We start from the raw sequence: 10332 nt of genomic DNA, 5'->3' as shown, positions 1-10332 counted from the left end.
GTTAATTTACAGCGTTTTAAAAATGTTGAAAAAAAGGGCTCTGACTGTTGTAGTTTTAAATTTTTTAGTTTTTTTTTTATGATTTAAAAATCTCTATATGAAGTGCACACTTGGCAGATTGCAATTGTTCGATTAATAACAATGGGGAGGACCACGGAAAAATAGTCTGCCAGCATGTTGCCTCTGCGTTCGCTATTGACAGCGTTTCAAAATGTAAAAAAAATTAAAAGTGCTATATTATGCGCACATGTCGGCCTCTTGGATTGATTTTTGAATTTATCATGAAAACCAAGAAACTCGATGAGGCAGACGTTCAAGCCTCTGATATTTCAAAGGCCAGACCATTTGAATTGTTTTTTTTTTCAACCCGGCTTCTATCTGTTTACCATGTCTCTGCACGTATGAAATTTCTCCACAGTTCCTTTCGTAGTGTCTCGCTTTTATTTGGGGATATGAGTAAGAACGGTATACCTAACGCAGTTCCGACCTTTGCCGTATTGTGTACTTGAATGTATATGGTGTATATCCATATATACAGATACATGAAGTAATATTAGAATTATATAGAAATAAACCGAAGACAGTCTTCCTTTTTATTTTGCACGCTTTTCCTCTCTCTCTCTCACTCTCAGGCACTTCCACAAGGACGTTTCGAAATCGTAAGGCTTCGTACACAGCAGAGATTTCAGAGCGGATTCTCCAAAAGGCTCGTCACTAGTTTTGGAGTATTTCGAGTAATTCGACTCTCCGAAGTTTTTCGAAGAATTTTAGTGTGCGTAAGCGCTTGTACACATTTGAAAATATCGGAGCGCGTTTAAGCAAAATTCCAAAATTCTTGATTCTTGATCCGTGAATTTCAAACGGTTATACACCTAAAAATCAGTGAGCAAAAAGTCTACCAAATGTTTTTTCGTATCCACGGAGTCATAATGAATCGAATGGGCGCGATGAGAACCGTGTGCAAATTACTTAGTAGAGCTTTTTTTTACATTTTTACAACTCCACCCCATAATAATGCAGAGCCCTGAATGGTTTTTAAATACATTACATTACATTGATCATGCACTACGACCTCCCGTACTACACTACGCTAACATAAGTTAGACTTGTATTAGATGTAACATTTTTTTGATGAATTACGTTTATATACGGCTAACTTGCGCTAAATCAAAAAATAGAAATAATTAATGAAATATAAATATGAGATATTACAATGAATAAATTAACTATTAAGCATACCAAATTTTAAAAAAGTATCTTAATGTAAAAGTTATGACGTTTTTCCCTTTAAACGCCTCTACTGTAAAGTACGCTTTTTTGAGTTAGCGTAGTATAAATTGCTGGTGTCGATCTGTACATCAAATTATAGAAAAGGGCGAACAAGTTAAATTTGATTCCAAAGGCTGATTATACTGAACAGACAAAATGTTATTGTAGCAACAGCAACAAAAAAAAAACAACATGTACCGGCTTAACATGAATACTGATTATGCATACATGTCTGATGTTAAACAAGATCACATATTTTTATGGCACCAAAGGATGGGTCATCTGAACTCAGACACCTTGAAGAAATTAAAAGAGAATTCTGAAGGATTCACTTTGTCTGATAAACAAGTAAATAATATAACTTGTATAACATGTAAAGAGGGCAAGCAAACAAGAATGACTTTCAAGAGTCAAGGATCACATTCCTGGAAGCTATTGGAACTACTGCATTCTGACTTATGTGGTCCTATGGAAACACAATCACTAGGAGGTGGGAAATACTTCTTAACATTTTTGGACGATTATTCCAAAAAGGTATTTGTGTATATTTTGAACAATAAAACTGAGGTATTGTCAAAATTCAAAGAGTTTAAAACAGAAGTTGAAAATCAAACTGAATGTAAACTCAAATATAATCGGACCAAAGAGTATAATAAGTATAGGGGAATATTTTTTTCTTAGGTAATTACAAGTACCCTGCCGCGCTAACAAAAAATACAATAACTCGATTTTGGCACTTTCGAGAAAAACGCTCTCAAAGTTTTGAACTTTATTTTTCCTGTATCTCCTGAACTAGTCAAGGCATCTACATGAAAATTGTACCAAATGAAAGGGAAATAAATAAAGAATGGATTCAAATACATATTTTATGAAAAATATAAAGCTTATGGCCTGAAATCGAAATGAAGCTCATAATTAGGAATTTTTAAATGATCAACCTATCGTCACTAGTCATTAATACAACAACTACAATACTTATTGTATTTATCTTTAGCAAACCTACATGTTGCAGTTCTAACTAAGCACTTACCTAAATAATTTCGATAATTACTAACGATAAATACAACAACTGAAATAGTTATTGTATTAATGTTTAGAAACACCTATGTAACAGTAGGAAATCCCAATGAAATAAAACACCATTCTACGTTTAATAAGTGTATTTAAAATCAAACCAAAAATAATATAAATCTTTTAAACTAAGTAGCTAACTTTCTCAAAGTTTTTTTTTAAACAAACGTTTTACTTCTTATAATTAAATTGAATTAAACTTGTGTTTTAGATACTTAAACATTATCACAGCAATATTCTTGGACAATATTTAGCTATTGATATACTTATAAGATTAAGATAAAATCAGACTATTCGTCGTGCGCAGAGGCCAAATGTAATAAGAGTTATTATTATAATTATAAACTTTTAACATTAAAACATAACAAATAACATTATTTGTTCACAAAAATCTTCATAAAGTTTTTAATTAACTAGTTATTCAGAGATCACTTGTAAAGTCTTCCAAAAAGTATAGTTGTTTTAGGCTTATATTTTTACTTACTAATTAGGTATTATTGTTAATAATTACTGCATATTTGAATAACTTTAAGAGCACATACTTAAAAAATTATATAATTGAAAAGGCACTATGAGTAAATGAGATCGTTAAATCAATTATAAAACTTAGTTTACCAGTCTCTGTAACCACTTAAAAGACTTACTCAACTATAAAAGCATATAAAAGCATGTTAATCCTTATTCCTATTAGTTTTAATTCTCTGTTGCTAAATCCGAAAGGGCCTTTGTAGATTCCGGCAGTGTTGTCCAAAAATTTCTCCGGTTTTCAGGCATTAGAGGGACTAACTTAGCAAGTATCTCTTCTTTTCGTTCTTTAGTGATCCCTCTTGGGGTAGACTTCGAGATAGCATTTGGAAAGGCTTTTTTTTTTAACTTTCACCTGAAGAAAATCTAGCTCCTTCCACTCTGATTCCAGATTTTGTTTGAATTTAATCGTGTAATGCCCTTTTTCGGCGTTCACAGACATTGTGTCTCTCAAGTAAACCCTTGGTTCGATATTTCTGATTTTATGCAGTGAGGAAGAGCCTTCAAACGTGAAAAAATCAGACACACATAACGTGCACTGTGTTTTTTCCTGAATTTGAATTCCGCACTGCATCGACAAAGTCGTCGAAATCGTAGACTTTGTTTTTTCTCTTTAAAGACATTTCCACCTGATGGTGGAAATGATCGGCAGACATAAAAGTGTGTCCGGGTTCAAAATATGTGACTGTGATGACTTCAGTGGCAGTAAGTTCGCTGTTGACCATGTTAACCAAAAAAACACATGAACGCCCAATTCTTATTTTGAGCTGCGCAGTTGTCAGCCCATAAAACAACATGTTTTGCGTCTTACGGTCTTACTAATAAACATTTATACACGCTGTATACACGCGTTATAATTTATTCTTTACTAATAATTAATCAATGTATAGGAGTTGTCATCTTACACACCCGTTATAACAGTTGTATAAGTGTATGTCATTTTACACAATCCTTATTCAGTCAGATGAGCTTGTTTAGCGTGTGAATAACCAACAAATAATTTATTGTCGTGTCTTATCTCGTAACATATTTTAATTTAGTGGTTATTATGGAAAGAATATCTGCGCCATTTTAATATTCTCGAGTTGGACGATGAGAAACGACCAAGAACCCTATAAAACACGCAACAACCCTTTTCTTTCTAAGAAGATGAATGTAAAGGTAAATACAGGTTTACTAAGAGATATGTCAGAGAAGTGGTGGACTTGATCCGAGAAGATATAGAACAAACAAAGAAGGTTGGCTGGCGGCTTTTCTGTGGAGCTTCAAGTTTGTGTAGCTCTCAGGGTATGGGCGTAGTACAAGGCGATCCAGCTAACATACACGGCAAGAGTCAAAAATCAAACACTTACTTCCTCTTGCTGTACTGTAAATTCTTTAAATGTTTGAAACTGGTTAATCAGCCACCATTTCATCAACAACAGAAACAGGCAGTATACAATACTACTGGACAAATTGCAAGGCAATTGTTTATAAGAACACATTTTTAACAAATATTTCCTTAAAATAAAAGAAAAGGATTATACTGAAAATGTATTTTATTTATTTGAGTTTCTAGTAAAATATTTTGTTATTTTAAATTTCTTAGACGAAGCTCTTGTTCAGCTCGTATCCACTCATGGGCTTCTAGCATGTTTCATTTTTACCTCATTTCCAGTCTTTACGACAGTTCTCATTGAGAACTTGATCTCTTATTATCTGCTCATCGTTATGCTGAAACAAATAGGTAGTAATTTAAAAAATATATAGTTTTGTGAATTAACTGGAGCAGAATTTGGTAAATAATACTTACTTTAAACCCAATCACAAGGGATCCCAATTAATAGCACGCTTCCTGTTCATTGCTACGATACAAACGACTCCATTTCCCATTGTTATTGTTATCAATAATAAAATGAATGCATATGAAATATAAATACAAAAAACAACATGACCTGTGTTTGTCTTTATCTTTTTACATTTCTTGCGGAAAATGACATTTGACGTTTCAAAGCGCGTTCAAAACATGTTCTTAATTATAGATGACATTTTACCGATTGGAAAATGTAAAATAAAATAATTTAAATATCTACATGTATGTACACTAAAAATATTTTGTAATAAACAGAAATCCTTCATTTCTTATTTTCTAGTGACTGGTAAATAAGATCAAGTAAATATGAAAGAAAAATAGAAATAGAAATGTGTGGTGTTTTTAACGTTTTAAGGTTTCGGAACACTTCTCAAAATGTTACCAGCGGTTAGTGTTATAACAATTAAATAGTTACTCAAGGCTTACACACTGTTTATTAGTAAAGTAGTGTATATCTAGCTATTCACGCCTTAAACACTGAATAAGTAATCAGACGTTAAACAGTTGTTTAATATATTTTTATTAGTAAGACCGTTATTATATAACAGAAAACTTCTGAAAGCTGATAAGATATCTTCCTTCTTCCGGATATTGTTTCGTTCCATAGAACAGCACAAGGTACTTTATCATCTTTGGTTTTTCCAAGAGGTACGAAGCTTTCGTTAAAAGCTATTATACGAGGACATATAGTTATATATATAGAAATAGTTATTTTATACTGGTCCATCCTAGGAATCATAATCACTTTATGCAAATCAACAGAATAATAAACGGTGTCTTTATTTATTTATTTATTTATTTATTTAAGGACAACCAACAAAGCATACACCAGAAAATACATGTTATAGCACTCACATAAATACATTTTGTAGTGTAGCCTTAATTAAAGGCTGCCACGGCATGCATTAAACATAGGAGTAACAAACATTTACAAACATTTACAGAACTGTCATACAGCAATGTCTTACATTGACATATTAAATAATTATAGATGAATTGAAAGTAAGTGATCATGTAAATTAACGCTGATTGTTCGATGTAACTACCTTGCGCTGACCTGTGCTATCGAAAAATAACAGAAAGGATGAAGAAAAAACCTAAACATCTTCTAAGTTTCTAAAAAAAAAAAAAAAAAAAAAAACAATAATATACCAATTTCACCTTTATGATAATGCCCTGTGTATGGTAGACTTGAATTTATGTAAAGAGTAAGACATGTCGATATCTACGTTGCGTGAGCTTGACAGACGACTAAATTGAACCTGCATTCTATTTACAGTTGAAAAATGGCCCAGATTGGTTTTAAAGTTTTTAGCGCTAAACAACCGATATCTAGACTTCCGAGCGAGTTTGTAAGGCACGTTAATATTTATTTGATTCAGCAACCGTGGACAATCAATGTGATTATTTATTATTTTATATTTTACTTTATCAGTTAAAGCTGCGTTTACATCGGCTTTGTAGGCTTCTCTAGATGTTTTATACTTAAAATTGTTTTTATGGTAGAGAAGGCACTTTTCGCACGATGACGGATCTTTGTTGCACTCATTGCTGTCTTCATGAGATTTAAAGAGAGCACATTGCTCACACTCTTCATTTCCCAAACGAGCAAACGATATGTTGTAAAGTCTTCAGCACGCTCGATTTAGAGAAAGCATATAATCAGATACCTGTCAGCCCCGAGGACATTCCTAAGACCGCCATCACGACCCCATTTGGGTTATTTGAATTTCCTTTTATGACGTTCGGTCTTAGGAACGCGGGCCAATGCGGGATTAGACTTCGTATATTGCTACCTGGACGATTTTCTCGTGTCGTGACCCAAGCTGCTCTGTTAGCTCATCCGGACTGCACCGCTAAGCTTGCTGTTGTTACAGACGCTTCTGACAAGGCTATCGGAGCAGTCGTAGTCGCTTGTGATATTGATTACATATGATATTGATTATATAGTAATGCTGAAAGACAAGTATTACAATGATTGTATAAATGCCCGCAACAATCCTGGAATCGGAGAAGTTAAACAATAATATCTTTTGGTGAGAGATCTCTTACCACAAATCATTTTCAACAGAAGGACCATTAATATCAATTTCCTTGAAGAGTCAAATTATAATGGCCATATAGATAATGATAACAGTACTGATGGGTTCCCTAATTTGATTAATGCTTTAATATCTTTTTTTCGAGAATCTTCATTTGGCATACTTACAGCTAACGCTACTACTGTGGCTGTTCATTGTAAAATCTAAGAAGGAATATCTACATATTGGTTATTCGATTCTCATGCTCGTGGTCCTAAGGGAGCCAAAGCATCTACACGAGGTGCAGCATGTTGTATGCGTTTCACTAATTTGAACAACATGCACTCAATATTGCGTCGTAACTTGTATGTAACACCCAGAAAAAAAATCCGTAATCTCAGAGACAGTCTTAATATCTTTTCTCTTACAGCTCTCACTATAACTCTCATTCTTCACCAAAAACACACGGTTTCATGTATGAATATCAGGAACAATCAGGTGATTGTTAGCTAGCTGTTGGCAGTATAGTTATACTGCCAACAGCTAGTGAAGAATTGCCTATTTTAATTACAGCTAGTCCTAGATTAGTAACTACCGACCTTGAAAAACCTAATTCAACCCAACCTTTACATGATTCTCGACGTCACACTATACTTATTGAAACAACTAGTATGCTCCGCAACATATGTAGATGAGGCAGTTCCAAATTTAGAAAACGTTGTATCAGTTAATGCTCAGCGGGATTATCTACGAGTTGCGATTAGCTGAAATTAAAAGAAAAACCACACCACCTTTGAATTTGGAGCGAGAACGGCGAGTAATTAGCTTGGTATTTTTTATTTCGTGACGGTAAGAATTGCTTTGGAGAGAATAGGGAAAACCCAATAAAAGTAGAACAATGAACGAGGACAAGAGATTTAGTAAAAACGATTATTTACTCATTGCCTTGTCTGTTGTCAAATATTATCGAGCGAAATCGAGCGTTTCAGTCAAGGAGAACATACACCTCAAGGCCTTGTAGATAATATACATTTGGCAATGAGGAATATCAGAGGATCAGCATCGTATTGGCAGAAAAGTTGCTCTGAACTCGTTGTTACGGTAAGATCTTTAGGACCACCTACACTCTACTCATGGTTTATGACATTTTCTTGTAATGACCTAAATTGGCCGGACATGTTACAAGCATTATTAATAGCAGATGATCGTGATCATAATGAAGTAGACAGCTTATCATTTTCAGAACGCTTGGATCTGGTGCAAAGATATCCAGTTGTTGAATCCAGGCAATTCACAGTTCGTGTAAATGCTTTAATGCGGTGTTTAAAGCGTGACTCAAATTGTTTAGGTGGTCCTGTTAAAGACTTCTGGTACAGAATAGCATTTCAAAATCGAGGAAGTCTACATTTGCACATGTTAGTTTGGTGTAAAAATATACCAGATTTTGCTACTCAAGAGGGTGTTAGACTGATTGAACAAGTCGTATCATGCTTATTACATACGGAGAGCCCTGAATTGAATCAATTAGTCAGAGATGTACAGACACACAAACATACGCCGACGTGCTATAAAAATTGCGATAATCACCGTTGCCGCTTTGGTTTTCCAAGACCAGTTAGTACAGATACTGTTTGTTTGGGTGCAGACGAAGCTCTAAATAACAATGGGCGATTTTGCGTATTAAAAAGATCCTCTGACGAAACTATGGTCAATAACTACAATTATTTTTTATTGAAATCATGGAAGGGAAATATTGATGTGCAACCATGTGGCAATGTGACGTCAGTTGCATATTACGTCGCTAAGTACGCTAGCAAGTGTGAACCACACGATACTGGCGATACTATACGCGAAGCAATTGCAAAAGCTAAAAGGCAAGGTAGTGATGTATGGAAACAGTTGTTTTATGTATCCATAGCTATTTTAGGTCAACGGTTGGTAAGTGCTCCGGAATGTGCTTATAGGCTGTGCCATTTACCATTAAAAATGTCTTCACGAAAAACTGTATTTGTAAACAGCTGTAAACCAAGGGAACGTTTTAGGCTCCTGCGTTTTGATGCCGATGAAACAAGTATATATAATAACATTTTTGATCGCTACGTCCTACGACCATACGAATTAGAAGACTGTATGTATGTAAACGTACAATGGAGCGAAGATGATGGTGATGCTGAACTGATGAACCAAGACGTTACCCCAGCAAGATATATCAAATTGATAGACAATATAAGAATGCGTATAAGAAACAGAGCAGCTGTACTGCGTACACGCTATTATACATTAAAATGTGACAAAAAAGTATATTATTATAGTTGGATAGTCTGCCACGTACCGTTTCGTGTTGAGAGTGAACTTTTACTGGAAGAGGAAACTGCGGAACAGTGTTTTATAAGACGCCAAGGACAACTGAGGCCATTACAGAGTAACATAAGCGCAGAAGATTTCGCTCATGCAGAGCAAATCATTCAACAGGCTCTCGCTCAAGCTGTTGCCCTCAATGCAGCTCGTGACACCCGAACAGACAATGATCCCCTGATTTGTTTGTTTTGTTTTTGATGACGATAACTACTGCGAAAGTGAAAACGAAAGGACCGTTATGCCAGACGAAGTTTTTCTTAGAAACATTCATGGACTCAACATTCAACAAAAAGATCTATTTCAAAAAATTTCGGCGCCTATAGAAAATGATCTTCAGGGACGAGACGACCAGTTTTTAATGTTTATTACAGGTGGGGCTGGAAGTGGAAAATCGTTCGTTTTGAAACTACTTGTAGAACATATAAAACGGTGTTATGCACCCACAGTTGACATACGGTACTGCTCAAGGTTAACTTTGTTGAAGGTGGGGCTGGATGTGGAAAATCGTTCGTTTTGAAACTACTTGTAGAGCATATAAAACGGTGTTATGCACCCACAGTTGACATACGGTACTGCTCAAGGTTAACTTTGTTGAAGTTGGGTCTTTGACTGGTGTAGCCGCTCGACAAGTGTTTGGTAAAACCTTACACTCAATTTTCTCACTTCCTGTCGAAAAAGGAAACATAATGAATTACAAAAAAATAAAAATAGGTAAAAAAACTTTTAAGTTAAACGGTTTTATGTGAAACATACATTGCAATGTTTAAGATAAATGTACTAAAAACCAAAAAATAATAAAGTAGATACAGTCGTGGGAATTATAAATATATGCATAGACTAGACTAAAATAAAACCGTGGGGCACGTCAATTGTCTACAATCGTTGATTAAAATGTTTGTTTTGTAATGTTACACTATAATTAGGCAGTTGTTCAACCGACAACGATGGACGTGTGATAAGTAGGGCTAGAATTTGGAAACAAGTTGGCAAGCTCGATTATAAGCGAGTTTTAGGGCTTCATAGTGTTGAGCGAGTAGTACTTTTATCGTATGTTTTGTCGATTAAAGACAAACTACGAGCAGTGAAACGATTCCTCGCCAGCCAGCAGTGTGAATGTCCAACAATAAACTAGTTGAAACATCTCTTTTATTTACATGGAGTGTATAACTATTGGAATATCCATGAGCAAGAAAATAGTAAGTAAGTTTTGACGTGCCCCACGGTTTTATTTTAGTC

At 34.7% G+C, this 10332-nt stretch overlaps 1 long non-coding RNA gene across 1 annotated transcript; it reads right to left on the bottom strand.

Annotated features, from left to right (window-relative positions):
- Positions 1-4389: 4389 nt before the first annotated feature.
- LOC118265903 (uncharacterized) lies at positions 4390-5256 on the bottom strand. The gene is made up of 2 exons (XR_004782786.2): positions 4658-5256; positions 4390-4578 (listed from the first exon to the last, which is right to left on the bottom strand). It is a non-coding gene; the product is annotated as an uncharacterized LOC118265903 (long non-coding RNA).
- Between the last annotated feature and the right edge of the window lie 5076 nt (positions 5257-10332).

Source organism: Spodoptera frugiperda, chromosome 25 (assembly GCF_023101765.2).
Source record: "Spodoptera frugiperda isolate SF20-4 chromosome 25, AGI-APGP_CSIRO_Sfru_2.0, whole genome shotgun sequence".
Classification (NCBI taxonomy): Eukaryota; Metazoa; Arthropoda; class Insecta; order Lepidoptera; family Noctuidae; genus Spodoptera; species Spodoptera frugiperda.
Note: the sequence above shows the minus strand (reverse complement) of the source record. Positions and strands in the feature narration are given on the sequence as shown.